An 18435-nucleotide genomic window follows, 5' to 3' on the forward strand; every position below is an offset into this window, starting at 1 on the left:
GGGCTTGTGCAGTGACTGGAGTCAGTTTGGAGTTGTCTTCAGGAGGAAGATGTCAAAATGCACCTCATGATTTTTTTTTTTCAATCACATCGGTATTATTTTATTTTTTAGTTATGAGAAGAGGGGATAGAAGCATTCCCCAAGTGATCTGGATGCTGAATGTCTCCTTAGGAGGTCTGGGCATGGATAAGAATGAGCCCCTTGCAGGCTGAGCCTGTTTGGTCAAGCTGCTCCTCACCCCCAGCCTCACCATGTCTGACAACACCCACCTGGGACTGACATCTCAAACAAAAAGAAAAATTTTAGCATTTTTCCTTATGAATAAAACTTATTAATAACAAAATTATGATTATATTATTTAATTTAGGGTAGTCTTATACAATATTTTTATTACCTAATGTAATGGATAGTCCTGTTCACTAAACCCCGATATAGAAAGCCATATGATATTGAATAAGAAATACATGGTCAGCCTGGTCAGCCTTCTGATTGTGATTAAGAGATACATAGTCAACCATGTGATTAAGAAATACATAACCGCATAACCTAAAAATAATATATATCAAGTTACTATTGTTTGCTAAATTCAACCATGTATTGCGCAAATACTAACCATGCGAAAGGCTAAGGTTTTGGGAACTAAGAAGAGCTTGCCAAGAAACAGAAACCAGCCAAACACCACCCCATATAAGGAAGGCAAGAGCTCCGAGGTCAAGAGTACAGGCCTGAAGAAGACTTCAAGCGTTCATCCAGCGACCACCAGAGGGTAGAAGACGACCCCCTAGCAACAACTGGAGCATGCGCCAAGGGAAGAACACGTCTATGGAAATGGACTAGTATAAAAAGGGAACTTGTGAGATACTGGGTGCGGCAGTTGGTGGAGTTGGACTCCCCATAACTCCCCTGTCGCCCAGCGCTGCTTTGCATATTACCTATGCTTGCTGTAATTAATAAATTCCAATTGGGCAACTTAATTCGTTGCAGAGTTCCATTTATAACACCTAATTTGAATATTTTTATTAAAATTGGATACATTTCTAGCAACCAAGAAAATTATTTCTCATTGGTTCTAAGTAACACAATTCCTTCATGAATTAATTAAATAATTTCTATTGGCTATTTATTTCTTTCTCTTTATGTTAATTAGTTATATTTGTAGTCTTTTTCTCATCTTTTTCATCATCTTTTTCTCAGACAGGGTTGGGGGGGCGTGCACTTCGGGGTCCCTTGGAGACATTTCTGGGGCACATTTGGGGCAGTTTTGGGTCTGGGGAGGGAATTCAGAGGGAACTTGAGGGTCTGGGGCACACTTGGGGGAGCCAGGTGCGCACTTGGAGGGGCACTCAGGGATTCTGAGGGACAATTCAGGGTCCGGGGCAGCACTTGGGGATCCAGGGGGGCCCTTGGAATTCAGGGAGGGGAATTTGGGGCCCTTCGGGATCCGGGCGGGCACTTGGAGGACTCGAAGGGGGCTGTCTGGGATGCGGGGGGTGATGGGAGTTGTAAACGCGGGTATCGTACGGTTTAACAGAGCCGCGGAGCATCACGGGAGTTTGAGGCGCAGCTGCAATGGCTCTCGGTGGGGCGCCGGGCATGACGGGAGATAAAGTCCCGCCTCAAATAGCGCTAGACATGCGCCGCGGAGCATGATGGGAGCTGTAGTCCCGAAAGTGGTTGGAACGAAATGTTTGGGAGTCCGGGACGGCTCTTGCGGGAAGCCTTTACGTCCGAGCCCCGACTTGAGATCCTCTGGGGAAACGTAAATGGCACGGGAGCCCTCGGGAGGAGCTCGGAGAGCTCCAACCGGGCTCTTCAGGGCGCGGGTCATGGCCGGAGTTTTAGGCGCGGGACTGTGTTCTGAGAGGCTCTGGGGCCACAGGGGACGAGAACAGGTGAATTTCCAGAAGTGGCTGTACAGGGCATCTGTGGGGGTGGGAGCACTCAGGGGTTCGGGGGTGCTTATGGGGGTCCCGAATGGGCGCTGAGGGGGCACTGAGGGACCCTGGAGTGTTTGGGGGACACTTACGGGACAGATGGGGACGGATCCCGGTGTTCTGTGGAGCGCGGGGCATGACGGCAGTTGTTCTCCCGGCTGCAATGGGCTCAGTTTGGCCGCGGGGCATGACGGGAGTTGTAGGCAAAAAGAAAATTAGCTGCCTGTGTAAGCACCGCCCCCAGGCCCGGATCCCTGACGCTGATTGGCTGCGGCTGCTGATGGGCGGGAGCTTCGGCAAATGGGATGCAGTGGAGGTGGGAACAGCCAATTCACCCTCCTCCAGTCCCTCCCACTAAAGCCCAGTTCATTCCCAGTACAGACCAGTATAACATCAGTAAAGCCCAATTAGTCCCCAGTAGAACCCATTACATTCCAGTACCCCTCCAATCCCTCCCAGTACAGCCCAGTCCATCCCAATACACCTGAGTTCATGCCCAGTCGATCACAGTTCCTCACAGTGTCATGCACAGGTACCCCAGTATCCCCAGTCATCTCTGCAATTGCCCCAGTGTCCCCAGTTTCTCCCAGTATCCCCCAGTGTCACTCCCAGTATGTCCCAGTGTCTCCCACAGCGTTCCCAGTGATCCCCAGTATGTCCCAGTCCTCCCCAGTGTTTCCAAGGACAGTTTAATTTCTCTCGGTGGCCGTGGCAGCCAAACCCAGCAGTGGGGTCAGTGCAGTGCCCATGGCCACAGCCCATTGCAGTGGCCCAGTGCAGCTTGGGCTGATGATCCACCCTCACAGCTGGCCCAGGGCAGCTCTGCAGTGGCTTTGGTGGCACCTGGGGCTGGCACACCCCTGAGCAGTGTGTCTGTTTGCAGTGGGGAAACTCAGGAGTTTGAGACTGCTTCAAAAAGCCCCCAAAACGTGAAAACCCCTCTTAGGCTGAGTGCAGCCAGCTCTGCAAGCACAGCAGGGCCCAGGGGAGTGAGGACAGACAGGATGGGGATGGGCAATGTGGAGCAAGGTTGTCCACACTGGGTCAGAGCTCAAGGCACAGCTTCTGTGAGCAGGCCACAGCTCCTGAGGAGAGACCCTGGGTCAATATCAAACACAGAATGCTGCAATCACCTCTGATGTAAAGAGAAATAAAATAAAATACATCCTTTAAAATAGGAATGCGTATTTTTTACAAGTTCTTTGAAATCTTTCTCCGTAAGTGGACTAGGAAAACTTTAATGACTCTCTCAGGGCTTTTGTGTTCTTTACATCAGACTCAGTCCCTGAGAGTGTCTTCAATAAACTTGTCAAGAACTCAAAATTAAATTGAAACTCTGAACTTTCTTCAAGTTTTAATGGGTCCCACTGAGGAACACGACTGAGAAAGTGTCCCCAGGTTCCAGTTAGAGCAAAACCCTGGCGGCAGTGATGACAGCTGGGCACAAACAAGGCCAAGGTGTCTCTGGTGCTGATCAAAGATGGATGTGTTTGAGGAATGCCAAGGGCCAAGGCCTGAGCCCCAGCCCCTGGCCAGGCAGATGCTGTCCCTCCCTCCTTGCTCAGGGCTCTTGCCGGGATGGGCACTGGCATGTGGGGATGTGCAATGGCAAGGGCAGGAGCATGGGGCGGCCCCTGCCAGGCTGCTGAGCAGGGACAAGGAGGCAATGAGGCCCCAGGCCTGCAAGGGTCACTTGTCTCCTGCTCCTGCCTCAGGCCCAGGCCCAGCAGCCATGGCCAAAGTGCTGCCCAAGTTGGCTCTGGCAGGGCTGTCTTTCAGCTGCTGCCCATCCCTGTACCCTGTGCAGCCCAGGCTGTCCCACAGTATCCCTGCCCTGCGCCTCTGTCCCTGCAGGCTCTGGGAACAGGTCTCCCTGTACCTTTTGGACACATACCTTGGCATATTGGAATGTTGTCCATATGGATGGCTACAGAGCACCAAAACATAAATTCTCATCTCTTTTTTCTGAAAATATAGGATCATCAGTCCTTATACTATCTTTTGGTGGTTTTTATTATAATAAAACTTACCTTTCTGAATAGAAGAGTGTCCTTTGTGTGTAATATCTAATACAAAGGTAAAAGTAATTAGGAACCATTTCAGTCATTGGCATTCATGACCATAGCATTCCAGGATGGGGCCAAGTTAGAAACCATGTGTTTTCAATACAACTATTGTTCTGGAAGCTTGAAACATAACTGAAGAGGACAACTGGGAAGTGACTTTGTCCTGCAGCCTTATGGTTCTCCTTTTTTAAGAAATTCATGTGTGAAATTGTAACTAACCTAATGTCATTTGTATTTTTAGAGGAAAGAAGGGGTCATTAAGGGTAACTAAGGCCTATCCATAAGACATTCTCTAGATCTTTAGATTACTGAGCCCCAAAGGATAAGTTAGCATGGTATACTATGATAAAGGGTACCTTTATCAACACCATATGGACCACCCTGTAGCGGGCCTTTGGACACTCAACTTTTCAGCTACCTCATACAGACATGTTCATACACACAGACAAGTGTGCAAAAAGCTTTCTCATCTGACTCCACCAGATCCCACTGGCTCTGCAGCACAGTCAGAAAATACACATTGAGTCTAATGAGGAAACAGGGTACTGTGGAACAGTGCAGGCACCAGGTGCAAGGCATGGCCTTACAAGCACACTGATCAGCATTTGTCAGCATCTGTCAGCATGACTGACACCACCTAATGTATTATTCCTCTATTTTCCTATGTCTATTTCTCTCCAAACCACCTTAATCCCTCCCTTTTCCTTCTTTGGTTCTTCCCCTAACATTCCATATTAAGTCTAGTGAAATTCAAAAATGCTGCTTCCTTGCACCCCAGTATTAACCCTGTAACACTAGGCAGTAATACCAGCCATTCTGCAAAGCCATCTGGAGAGCCACTCTGCTGACTCATGGTGATAAGTTTTCTTCCCAGATCATGAGGCTGAGGCTCTCCTGGAACAGCTGAAAATGTTTTTATTTATTTATTTGTAAATGTATTTTTAAAATTAATGTATTTTATTTATTTATTTAACACTTTTTACTATGCTCCACATGTTCCATATGGCATACCATGTCCCCTGCTACAAAAGACTCCAGTATCACTGCTCTTACTTTCAAAATGAAAACAATACTGAATAAACTTCTGTCCTTCAGTGGAACCCAACTACTGATAGAGTCTTATGTGAATCTCTACTGGCCACCTTGTTACAGTGATTGACAGGGGTGTTGGCCAACTAAATATCTCCCAAGGCTGCAGCCATCATTTGGCAATGTGGAACAGGTCTTGGACCACATAAGCCATGTTGTAAAACTCATCCCCTGGCTGCCCCACCTGGCTGGCCCCTTCCTTTGCTGACAGCTCTGCCTCCTGCCTGCCTCTGACTGCACACAAAAAGCCTGGTGATGACCCAGACTCATTCTGGTGTTGGACCAGAGCTCTGCCCTGGAGGGAAATTTCTTTCTCCTGCTTGCCAGTCTGGATCTCCCCAGCTGCCATTTTTATTAATTCTTTCTTTTTTCTGCCTTTTTCTTTTATCTCAAAAGGATCCACTATCACTTAAACCACCCTTCAGTCCCTCCCAGGGCTCTCCTCTGCTGTCCTCAGTCCCCACCCCACTGAGCACAGAGCTCCTCTGTCCCTGTACAGTGCTCGTGTGCTTGCGGCCATGAGTGCCTGGACAAGAAGGACGGTTCTTTTCTACAGGAAGGAAATCACAGAGCCCCATGGGTTTGAAGGCAGATCAGAGGCAGTCGCCAGAGGCCAAGGCCAGCCAGACCTGTCTGTCCTTGCAGCTTTTGTCTGAAATCAGCCCTTGGATATTTGTGGAGTTTTGAAAAGGGAATTCCATTTCAGCCATGGGTGCCTGGACCAGAATGACAGTTCTTCTCCACAGGAAGGAAAAGGCAGAGCCCCAGTGTTTTAAAGGCTGATTAGAGGCAGCTTCAAGGAGACCAAGGCCAGCCAGACCAGTGTTTCTTGGCAGCTTTTGTCTGGGAGGAATCCTTTTATAAATGAAATTTTGGAGGCCAAATCCCAGTTTTGTCCATGGGCATCTGGACAAGGACAGTTCTTTTCCATAGGAAGGAAAGTACAGAGCCCAGGTGTTTCACAGGCAGATGAGAGCTGGCCCTCACGACGCCAAGGGAACTTGGACCGTCCTGGGAGCTATCCTTGGATATAAGGAATTTTGGAGGCAGATTTCCAATTTTGGCTATGGACATCTGCACTTGAAAGATGATTTTTCCATGGAAAGAAAAGCACACCCCCACAGTATTTGAAGGCAGATGAGAGGTGGCCCCCAAGATGTCAAGGCCACCCAGAGCTGTCTGTTCTGGCAGGTTTAATACAGGAATCATCCTTTGATATAAGTGAATTTGGACGTAGAATCCCAATTTCACCCATGAACCCCTGGAGGAAAAGGAGAGTTCTTTCCCACAGGAAGGAAAGCACAGAACTCCAGGGCTTCAGGGACAGCAGAGAAGCAGCCCTCAACATGCCAAGGTAAGCTGGACCAGTCAAGCCAAGCCAAACAGAACTTTTTCCATGTTCTTGGATCTTTGGGGCCTTGCAGCATTACAACTGCCCCTTGGTTCCATGAGGCCTTGTAGTATCACAACAGATCTTTTTTTTTTTTTTTCCACAAGGCCCAGCAATACCACAATGGTCTTCTTGGCTCTGCAGTGGCACAATGGCCCCTTTCTTCCATGAGGCCTTGTAGTGTCTGACAATGGCCCTTTGGTTCTATTGGGGCTCCCAGGACCACAATGGACCCTTGGTTCCTCAGGGCATGGCTGTGGTACACTGGCCCTTTGCTTCCATGGTTCCCTGCAGTGTCACAAAGGGCTGCTTTTTTCCACAAGGCCCCACAGAGCCCCTTGATTCAACGAGGCCTCAAAGTGCCAGAATGGTCTCCAGGATTCCATGAGGCCCTGCAGTGTCACAAGGGCACCTTGGCTCCATGAAGCCCTGAAGTACAGAATGGCCTCTGGATTCCATTGGGCCCCAATGGAATAAATTGGAATAAATATTATTTTATTTATATGATAAACTGTCATATCAGTTTTTAGTTCCATGCAGCCCTGTAGTGTCACAGTGGTCTCCTTGGTTCTAGAGAGTCAGAATGTCCCCATGGTCTCATGGAGCCCCAATACGATCTCCTTGATTCCATGAGGCCCTGCTGTGCTACAATGAGCCCTTGGTTAATCAAGGCCCTGCAGTGTCATAGTGGCCCCTTGGTTCCAGTGGCTCCTGAAGTGTCATAATGGTCTCCATGGTTCCATGAGGCCCCAGAATGTCATGATGGACTTTTGGTTCCATGAGCTTTTGTACAGCCAACAACAGCCTCCTTGTCTCCACAGTGTCATAATGTAACCTTTGTTCCATGAGGTGCCTGGCCTACCACAGCCCTTCAGAGACATCCCCCTCAAGGTCCCCAACAGCCCTTCATGGCCCCTCAGAGAACCTCATAGCCCCTGAAAACTACTCCTGTCCCCCATGACCCCTCACAGTTCCATCATGGCCCCTCACAGCCACTCACAGCCCCTCATGGCCCCTCATTGACCCTCACAGCCCCAGTCCTGGGGCTCCTCCCAAAGGAGAAGGGGTCAGGCCATGCTTGTACTCGTTTTATTTTGGTCCCTTCACAGCCACGAGTAAAGAAAGGCTGAAATGGAGCCTTTCCCCAGCATTTCCCTCGGGGTTAACTGCGGGCTGAAGCTCTGTGCTGGCGCTCGCCCAAGCGCCACTATCCCTGCAGCCGCCAGGCCTTTGCTGTCCCCCCGTGTCCGTTCCCTACCCCCGAGTCCCGCCCGGCTCTGGCAGCAGCAGCAGCTGCAGCGCAGGGGGCGCCGGCCCGGCCCAGCCGGGGCTCCCGGCCAGGAGCAGCAGCAGCACCGGCCCCTTCCCGCCTGCTCCTGCCTCGGCTCCCAAGGGCTTTTTCCAGCTCAATCTGGACTAGAGCAGCAATCACCCACACACAGCCCTGACTCTGCAGGGCCCACCTGTGCTGCCCTGAGCCAGCCCTCAGAGAAAGAAAGGATTGGGTTCCAGCACTGTTTTCAGCACTGTTTTACTCACCCTGAGGTGACCGCAGGAGGCTGCTGCTTGCTTTGCCTTGGGAATTGGAGATCGTGGCTGCTCTTGTCACTCTTCTGCTTGCCACTTGAAATTTATCTGTAAAACTGCAAATGCCTTTTTTGATCAGCGCTACCCAGAGTGCTTTCATGATGGTGAATTTGGGAACCCTTCAAATCAGAGGGTTTTGGGAAAGCTGCAAAAGGCAGGCCTCAGAGACAGCAGAACTGTGATTAGAGCTAAGCGAAAGCCATAAGATTTGTCAGAAGAAAAATTATATAAGAAGTAGAAAGTAAGGACAAATAGAACAATGGATTTTGTATTAACGCTTGGTAGAATAGCTCCCTAAGCAACAGAAAAGTATATCTAGCGAGATATTGGGAAGTTCTAAGCTTGAGCTCTGTGCATTGTGTTTCAAGACTCACAAGCAGGTATTGTATTCAAAATAAGCAAGCATTATTTGAACCAAAGGTACATGCGCTTAAAGTGGTTGGATAGAACTTCCATCAATATGCTTTTTATTTGTGAGATTGGTAAAAAAACTTTCAAAGTAAGTTGTTATACTGAGTTCTTTGTCTGCTGCTAAGGACACGAGCTGCTGGCATCTTCCCATTCTCATAACTATGTAATGATACTGATGCTGGAAAATAAACAGCTCAAGATGCGTTCCTTAGCAGTCCCGTCCTGTTGGTGATTTGTACATAGCCCCCGGCCGGCAATAGGTAAACTCAGGCATCATGATTAACAGATCTTGAAATGCTCTCAAGTCCCTCAGCACTAAGTCAAGTAGAATTAAAGCCACACAGGCCACATTTGCAGTGCTCAAACCCAGCCCTGTTGCTACTGCTGCCGAAATAGAATCAACTGACAGAGGCCATCACAGAAATTGCCTCTGGAATGTCAAATCAAATGAAAAAATCCACCAGGAGGAAGAGAAACCAGAGGGTCTTGACTGACTTCATTCTCTCTTCTCCCGAGCAGCAGCAGCAAATGGAGATGCGCAGAGGTATTTCCAGCTGCTGCTGATCCCAGCTGGAGCCCAGCCTGATGCCCAGGCCCAGCGGGAAGCTGAGCCCAGCCCGGGGAGCTCCCGCAGTGTGGAGAGCTCAGCGCACGTGGGGCCAGGCCCAGAGCCCCGGGCACAGCCGCCCATTGCAGGGCAGCGGTGCAGACGGAATGTCCTGCGACCCAAACCTCCTGCTCCTGCCACACAGCACCAGCGCTCTCCCCCTCCTCCTCCTCTCCCAGCACGGCACAAATTCCAGCTCGGTGGAGGCTGCCCCAGAGAGGGCTCAGGCTCCCGCTTCAGCCTCAGGGTCCCTGCAGAGGAACAGGGCATCTTTCAGGCACTTCCAAGCTCAGGGTTGCCATTTCATGGGGAATCTGGGATGAAAATGGCCTTGTGAGTAAGGACAAAAGCGGAGGGAATGGACTGGAAATTAATAGGAAAAATGATCCTTTGTACAGGCAAAGCTCACTAAGTCATTCCCTGCATTTCTCCTTTTCGGATTCTTTCAGTCATCTCCTGAGAAATCCAGCTTGTTTTGGTGCCCTTCATGAACTGACAGTAACTCTTGATTTATATCAATGCATGAGATGTAGCAGCATCTGAACTGAACAATGAAACAAATTCCCTCTGTCAGCCCATTTTCATCTTCTACATTGCTTTCAAGATGTCCATGTGGTTGATGGAATGATTATCCCACAGCTCTCCATTTCTGGCTGCAGGCTCTGGAGATTCTTTCTCTGCATTCAGTCAGGCTTGCATTCCCTAACAATTCCTGGTAGCCCGTCATGTTTCCTTAGTGTAGAACAGTAACAATGAAAACCTCACCAATGCCACAAGTGCCCAGACCACAAGGAAAAGAAAGAACAAGCTGTAAAGTTCTTTAAACATTTCTCTTGCTTTGCTGCAAGAGTCATGCTGCACACACAGTGTGGAAAGCCAAGAGAAGCTGCAGCTGGTGGCACATCTTGTGACAGAAGCTGCACCTTGTTCTCCAGGAAAGGTTCTTGGAAAGAGCAAACAGGACTGTGGAGAAGATTCTGGAAGAACTGAAGCAGTTTTTAGGAAATGAAATGAAAACAGAAAAAACCATACCAAGATGTATTACTCTATTCATTTTTATGCTCCCCTTTGCACTACTTCTCTGTCCCATTAATCTCAAAAGGATCTCACTTCTAAGATACATGACTTGGCATGTTTTAGACACTGTAAAATACCATGAGCTATACAGTTTGCCTTCCCCAGCTTTTTCTTTTCTTTTGGAAAGCAATGCTGGAGAGGTAAATGCAGTTGTAATATATGGTAGGGATAATTCATGCTCCAAATGTATGTGTCTGACCACCCCGGCCGGGAGCATCTGTCTATTTAGGTTCAACAAGTTCCCTGACACAAGTTAAGATAACGACTGATGCTTTAACGTAGGAATAGAAGCTTCCAGGGCGATGATAACTGGTATCCCGAGTCATCGGGAGCCACCCAAGAGCGATTATTGCCTTGCCAATTGCATCTATCAAGATAGTCGGGGGCACCAAACTGATACATCTGAATACATGGCTTGCCGGAGCTGATTGACACAAGTGGCACACCTGGACCCAGCTTTTGTCCACCTCTGCATATGGAAAGAAACAAGAATGCATGTGAAGAGATACAAAGAAAATTTGGTCATCTTTGCCTCAGGCAGAATAAACTGTATAAAACCTCACTGCAAGAAGCAGCGTGCATGAACGGGGGAGTCTCTGACACTCGAGAGGTCAGATCCAGGCTCACCCAGCGCCGAACACAGGCTCAACGCTGTCTCTTTGCCTGTAGTGGTTATGAAGACCGAAATTTGGTCACGCAGACAAATTAAGAAATCTTTACTAAATTTTTGATAAATTTTGGGTCACGATTTGATCATTTATAACAATCTGGTGAAACCCGAAGCGATTTGAATTTGGGGTTTGGGACCCCTTCCTGCCCTGAAGGCACCTTGGGGATTTCAGCAGTCTGAGCGGGATTGGAGTCCACGAGACCAATTAAAAATCACCGAACCAAAACTGGAGCCACAGCTAAAGAGGGATAAGATGGGCCCCGCTCTCAGGAACTTGGCAAGATCCAGGGGATCTCCAAGCCCGAGGTGCTTTTTTTTCCCCTCGGAAATCAACGTGCATGTAGAATCCATGTGGGAAAAGGAACTGTGAGTATTGCGTTGTTGAGTGGGGTGGGACCGAGTTATTATGAGATGTGAGACTCTGTCACAAAGCAAGTGTGGACCCCACAGTCGCAGTTCCACCATACCGTGAGGGACATGGTCGTCAAGGGGGAAGCAGACGCTTTTCCTTAACACACGTGGGACCTGGGACTCATAGAAAATTCAAGGGGGGAAATTGGTCATGGTTCGGTCAGAAAGGGATAAACGACAGTCCTGGAAAATTTCAGGAGTCCATCTACCTTCTGATCCAGAGAAAACAGGAAAGAAAACCGGAGATCAGTCAAAAAGTCAGCGGAATGGTTCTCCATTTGACTGAGTAAGACTGGTGACATTTTGAAGATTCAGGAAATCAACATCAGACAAAGAGTCAGGACTCGTGACGAGCATCCCAGCTGGAGGAGACAAGGTGAGAAAATTCGCAGGAGGGATTTTTGGAAAAATGAGGTTGGGAAAAAGCAGGTTCTGGAGAAAACCCGAGGAAAAATCTCCCCAGGGTCCCAGGAAAGTTCTGCCAGAAATCCCAAGAGATAATCCGTTGGGGTGGATGCTAGAACAGTGGGATGAGAGCCCAAGGAGAGCGGGCAGGTCCAAGGAGAAAATGATACATTTTTGTATGGAAAAATGGGGAGGGAAGGAGATGGGAAAATACGTGGTTTGGCTGGTGTTTGGCACGTTTAAAGCATGGAATTGCAAGTCTTTGTACGATTACGTATTTGATTGCTGCCTGTGGGATTTTGAGGAGATCGAGTATGCCGAGATGTGGAGGTACGCTTGTATGAGTTTATACCTGCGCGAGGGCGTACGCGGCCCTATGTCCGGCTAGCAAAAGGGAAGAAGCGGCCGACGCCCCTGCGCATCAGAAGCCAGCCCCCCTTGGCGTCCTGGCCTCGGGCTGGGCTGGATTGCGGACTTGGGTTCATGCAGGACGAGACGAGTGAGGAGGCGACCACTTGCTGGGGGTAAAACGTCGGTTTATTGAAGAGCCCACAGGCAGCAAAAAGGGCAACCAACAGGTGGAAAAACCCACAGCAAATGACACCGAACATGGGGGGATACAGAGTTTTTACAGGGAAGGGGTGGAGAAGGGAGGGGAAGCCCAGCTAATCAATAGGGAAACGTGGGGCGGTACATAAGAAAACTGACACAAGAACTTATCCAATAATCATAGAACAAAGGAGGGGCCCCGGGACGCCAGCCAACCACAACCCCCAGAGAGAAGAATGATCTCGAAAGCAGGGAGGAGTGGGGGGTGATTGACTGGGCCCAGTGGGGAGGAAAACTTTACTTATATGGTGTGATAAGGGAGGAGCAGTTATGTAACTTGGGAGATTGACAGCTAACGGGGGCAGGGGTAACCATAGTAACTCAACTGTCAGGGCAATAGTGGCAGGAAAACTGGGAAGAGAGGAACCATTTATGGAGAACAAAGGGAGAACATACATAAAATGAGGGAGCAAACTGAGAAACTTAAAAACACACCACAACATCTCCCCGTTTCTTAACAAATAAAATAAAAAGAAACAAGAATGTCCATATAAACTCAAAATTTTGAGGCCCGCGGCTGGTCCTGCCAGTCTTCGCCTTCTCCGAGCTGCAGTTCGTCTATCTCTGGATGTTCATGAGGCGGCTCGGTTGACCCTTCCTCGTCCACAGCTTTTCGGCCTCTGGGGAGAAGTCTTCCAGCTTGGAGTGCTCTTCCGACGGAATTGCAGAGTGGTTTACAGTGGGTGAGGTGTCTTTGCTATCAGTCTTTGGACCAAGCCGCGAATCAACATGATTAAAACTGAAAATATGATCAAACTCAAAACAACCTTAAAAGCTGACTCTAAAATAGAACTGGCCCACGCGCTAAGGCCCCAACCCTTAAAAATGTCCCCCAGCCAGTCTGATGTCTCCTGCTTAATGATGTAGAAGGTCTTGGAGTTTCTTGATGGAGTGTCTGGCGTCCTCATCTCGAGAGGACAGGTTCAGGCAGCAGAGGCCCTCAAACTCCTCGCAATGATGATGATGGAGCAGCAATAGAAAATCTATTGCTGCTCAGCAATAGAAAACCTATTGCTGCTCTGTTTTGGAGTGTCGCCTTCCTTGTTATTTCCTCATCTGTGAGGAGGTCGTAGAGCATGGCTGAAATAAAATTTGCTTGTTTAGCCACCCAACACTCTAGGCGGCCCAATTCACCTAGAGCCTTCACCACCGATACCCAAGGCAACAAGATGGTAAAGGCGACGGATTTTCAGTGTGACCAATGAGTAATTTCATCATCACAGTCCTCAGTGAGATCTTTGAGATCTCTTTTAGGTCTAGCCAGTTTGGATGTGATGTTTGTCCTCTGCCAATTGATAATTTGAGTGATGTTGGGGGTAAACAGCGTCAGCCGGCCAAAAGTGCATGGCCCTCCGACCAGGCCAGAGGGGATGCCTGCCCACGCTCGGTCGCCACAAATTAAAAACACACCTCGGGGAAGGGAGTAAGGGGTCCGTCCGGTAGTGGTGGGGCCGAGGATCTTTAGGACAGCCTTACACCACTGCTTAGCTTGGTATTCCAACTTGGACTGTAGCACCACCTCACTACCCCTCTCGACGGGGCTGATTGTATAATCAAACTGAAAGCAAATTGATGCATTGGCTGAGCCGAGGAGATGTAACTCTGTGGGCTCGGAGGGTGCAGGATCCAGCCTGCCCACTCTGTCTCTCCAGGCGTTGGAGGAATCAAAACTGGGGAGGATAGTAAGGCTCTGGGCTAGGATCGGGGTAAAGGCACTTTGGAAGGCAGGGGGGAACTCGCCTGGAGAGAAAGGGATCCCCACAAGGCAAGACGACATCGGGTCCTCTGCTGCGCCGGTGTCTAGGCATATATTGTCCTGTCCTAACGATTGAGCCAAGGCACACCGTACGTTGACTTTCGGCTGGGGGATGACTCACAGCTCCGAAGGTGGCAAAAGGCGTCCGCAGGTCGTCATGATCACCATTAGCAGGCTAGGGTTGGGAGCCAGCGATGTTGAAATGGAGGCCATGGGGGAAATGTTAACTGAAATGAGAGAAGATAGTAAAAGTATAACGAATTCACAAAAATGGTTCCTCTCCAAACAACCAGTTTAAATAAAACATACGGGGGGTAAGAGCTGGAGCAGGGGGTGAATGGGAGGAAACGTGACATAGGAGGTCAAGGGGTGGAGGAGAAGCTGGAGGAGAGGGCTCTTCGGTAACCGGGGGGAAGATCTGGAGAGAAGGACGAAGACTGATGGTGTGGTTTCCTCCGCCGACACCAACAAGCCTGCCGGACCTGTGATACTGCCTCCTTCTTGGTCCTCTGTTTCGGGACGAAGGGCCTGACCCACTTGGATGGAATCCACCTGGAGCCTGAGGGAGTGGACACGCAGGCATATCCCCTCCCCCAGGTCACCAGGTCAAAGGGGCCCTCCGTCCGCCAGGTCTCCGGATCTTTTACAAGAACCGGTGGCCTGGCTTTAGGCTGCAGCTGCTGGTGACTGCCGAAGTGCCGGACCACCGGAGGATTTTGGCTGTCAAAAGAGCAATTTAGAAAGTTAAGCGTGTACAATGCTCTTGACAGCCGGACGTGGGGGGTCTCCACCTTCATCGCCGGTTGTTGCCGGGATAAGATCTTCTTAAGGCTCTGGTGGGCCCTCTCCACCATGGCTTGGCCTGTTGGGGAATAGGGGATGCCGGTCTTATGGACTATTCCCCATTGCTGCAGGAAGCTCCGCAGCTCCTTGGAGGTATACGCAGGCCGTTATCTGTTTTTAGGGCCCTAGGGATGCCCAAGACAGCGAATGCCTGAAGCAGATGCTTCTGGACATCCGCTACCTTTTCGCCTGTGTGGGCAGAAGCATAGATAGCCCCGGAGAAGGTATCAACTGAGACATGGATGTAACACAATCGACCAAAAGATGGGATATGTGTCACGTCTATCTGCCACACCTCGCAGCTTGCCAAACCTTGGGGATTGGCCCCCGAGGCCACCGTAGGCATCTGATCATGTTGGCATTGGGGACATGTGGCCACTATCGCCTTGGCCTGATCCTGCGTCAGATTGAATTGCCGGACAAGGCCAGGCGCATTCTGATGGAAAAGTTGGTGACTGATCTTAGCCTGGCCGAACACGTCTGGGAGAGGGGCCTGCGGAACAGCAGCTGCGGCCAGAGAGTTGGCACGCCGGTTGCCTTCCACAATAAACCCGGGCAGATCAGTATGTGATCTCACATGCATAACATAAAAAGGGTGCTCGCGGTGGGAGACTAGCTCCACGAGCCTGTTAAGCAAATCAAATAATCTTTTGTTGGTGACCTCTTGAAGAACCACAGACTCAGCTCGAGACACTACACCTGCGACATACGCAGAAACTGTAACCAAATTAAAAGGCCCAGGGAATCTCTGGAATGCCTGGACGACTGCGTCCAACTCAGCAACTTGTGGAGAGCCCTCCACAACAACAACATCGGTCTCCCACTGCTGAGTCTGAGGATCCTTCCAAGTCATAACTGACTTGTGGGATGCTCCAGACGCGTCTGTGAAAACTGTCAAGGCATCCAGCGGCTTCCTGCTCTGAACCTTTTTCAGCGATAATTTGAACTCAGAATTGAATAATTTGTGGACCGGCTGATCTACTGCTATGCGCCCAGTGTAGCTATCTAGTGCAAACTGCAGGTGTTCATTAGTTTGCAGCAGTTCTTCAAAGGTCTTTAATTTAAGTTGGCCCGATTCTAATTTAATTGGGATATGTATGCATGTGAAATCACACCCCGCCAGCTCCCTGATCCTCGATCTTGCTTTGAGGATCAGTTCGGCTACCAACTCCTGTGGCCGTGCCATTCTTTTGGACCGATGGTGGCTGAGGAACACCCACTCTATAATTAAGAGGGGGTCACCCAGCCCCTGGTTCTTTACACTGGTGTCCCACTGGTGTATCATGCCATGGAGGTGTGGCAATTTTCCCAGTATAATAAATTTGAAGGGCAGGCCCGGATGGTAACGGTGGGCCTGCCTGGCCGAGATAACTTTCTGTATCTTCTCCAAGGCCACCTCCGCCTCTGGGGTGAGATCCCTAGGGGAACTAAGCCCCTCTCCCCCTTTCAACAAATTGAAAAGGGGGGCTAGGTCTTCAGTTGAAATGCCTAGCCAGGGTCTCAACCAATTTAATAGACCCACACAGCTGATGGACATCCGCTAGGGTCTGGACTTTCGTCCTAATAGCCAATTTTTGCGGAACAATGGTCCGCTTGGTAATCTCAAGACCCAGGTACCTCCAAGGTGCCATCCTTTGAATTTTGTCCTGCTGGAGCTCGAACCCTGCAGCAACCAATGCATTGGTTGTCAGGTCAAGTGCATGGGCAAGCAGACTGTGGTCGGGCGCACACACGAGGATGTCGTCCATGTAATGGTGGATGATGACGGCATTCCCGAGGGCTGTACGTATGGGTGACAGCAGCGAAGCGACATACCATTGGCAGATCACAGGGCTGTTCTTAAGGCCCTGCGGAAGCACACGCCAATGATAGCGCTTGGCTGGGGACTCACGGTTGATGGATGGAACCGTGAACGCAAAGCGCGGGGCATCGTCTAGGTGCAGGGCAATCTGGAAAAAACAATCTTTTATATCTATAACTGCCAAATTCCAATTTTGGGGGAGCATTGCTGGGGAGGGCATCCCTGGCTGAAGAGGACCCATGTCACTTATTTGTTCATTAATTTGGCGGAGGTCGGTCAGGAGCCGCCACTTGTCCTTATTAGGCTTCCTAATTACAAACACTGGGGAGTTCCAAGGTGACATGGTCTCCACCAGGTTGCCTTTCAGTAACTGCTCCTGAACGAGCTCATTGAGCGCCTTTAATTTTTGCTTGTTGAGTTGCCACTGCAAGACCTGTACTGGTTTATCTGACAGCCAATTCAGCTTCCAGGTCTGGCGCTCCTCAGTGGCCACTGCCCAAAAAACCTGGGGAGCCTTTGGGAGGTCAATTCTGGCTCCCCACTGGGCTAGTAGGTCCCTTCCCCAGAGAGGCTCGGTGTAATCTAAAACGAACGGGCGTATAGAGGCCAATTGCCCGTCGGGCCCCTTAATTTGCACAATACTCTTAGATTGATTGGCCAATTGAAGGCCCCCAACACCTGAGATCGTGCCCGCAGCGCTTTGCAAGTCCCAATGTGACGGCCACTCCCGAGAGGGAATGATCGTCACATCTGCGCCCGTGTCCAAAAGACCCCTCATGATCTTTTTGTCTCCGCCCAACGAGAGCTGACAAGTCAGGCGGGGCTTCTCCCTCCCCACCAGCTGTGCCCAGGCTACTGTCGGAGGCGATGTCCTCTCCACGGAGTTTTTCCAATGATCTTTATCTGGAACCGGAATAGCCTGGGCAATGATCTGTCCCTTAGGGAGGAAGAGTGGGGGTCGGACACAGTACAGCCTTACCGCAAAACGGTCCCGGTCGGTAGTTACCAGACCAGGGACGATGTGAATGTCTCACGGTGTGTGCTTCATGTCCCCGACGACGGTCCACCTGCAACGTCCAAGTTTCGTCCAGCGACCCGGGTGTTGCGGGTCGACAGACACCAGCTGGATGTCACTACTAGGGAGATAAAAGTCCCTAGTTAGCTGCAGCCTGTAGGGGGAAACAGAGGACATGGTGTTAAGCGCAGGTACAGTACCACAGGTTGGTGTAGTCATATCCGATAAAGAAGTCAAGTCCGGCAAAGCAAATGTTGGCTGCTCTCTCTCGTCTCCTCCCTCCCCGCTTGTTGTTAAGTGGCCTGCCGCATTTTTGTCTTCGCGCAGGGAGGGGCTGCGCTCCGGGCCTAGTTTTTTGTGCCCTTACTCTCCTCCCTTTCCCACCTCCTTCTATACTCTAAATAATCTAATCGCATCGGGCATTGGGGCATCCAATGCCCTGTCTTGCCACAGAGGTGGCAGGGGTGGGTGGCCGTTGATCTTCTGCCGGACCCGGGTGTTGGGGGTCCGGCAACGGGGGCAGCTTCTATATCAAGGAAGTCCGGTTCGGGGCCCTCCGCAAAAGCCACTGAGGCTCTTTTAGGCCGCGATGGTAGGGATACCTGGCCTACTACGGCCTCTATCATAGCCTCCACCGTGGGCTGGGGACTGCGAGGGAGAATCCTGATGGCCTTCCGACACTCCTGGTTGGCGTTGCTATACGCCATCCTCAGGAGCATCCTCTCCCTGTCATCTTCCCCGGTCGCCTGCGCCTCCATGTATCG

The sequence above is a fragment of the Melospiza melodia genome, unplaced genomic scaffold (genome assembly GCF_035770615.1).
Source record: "Melospiza melodia melodia isolate bMelMel2 unplaced genomic scaffold, bMelMel2.pri scaffold_34, whole genome shotgun sequence".
Classification (NCBI taxonomy): Eukaryota; Metazoa; Chordata; class Aves; order Passeriformes; family Passerellidae; genus Melospiza; species Melospiza melodia.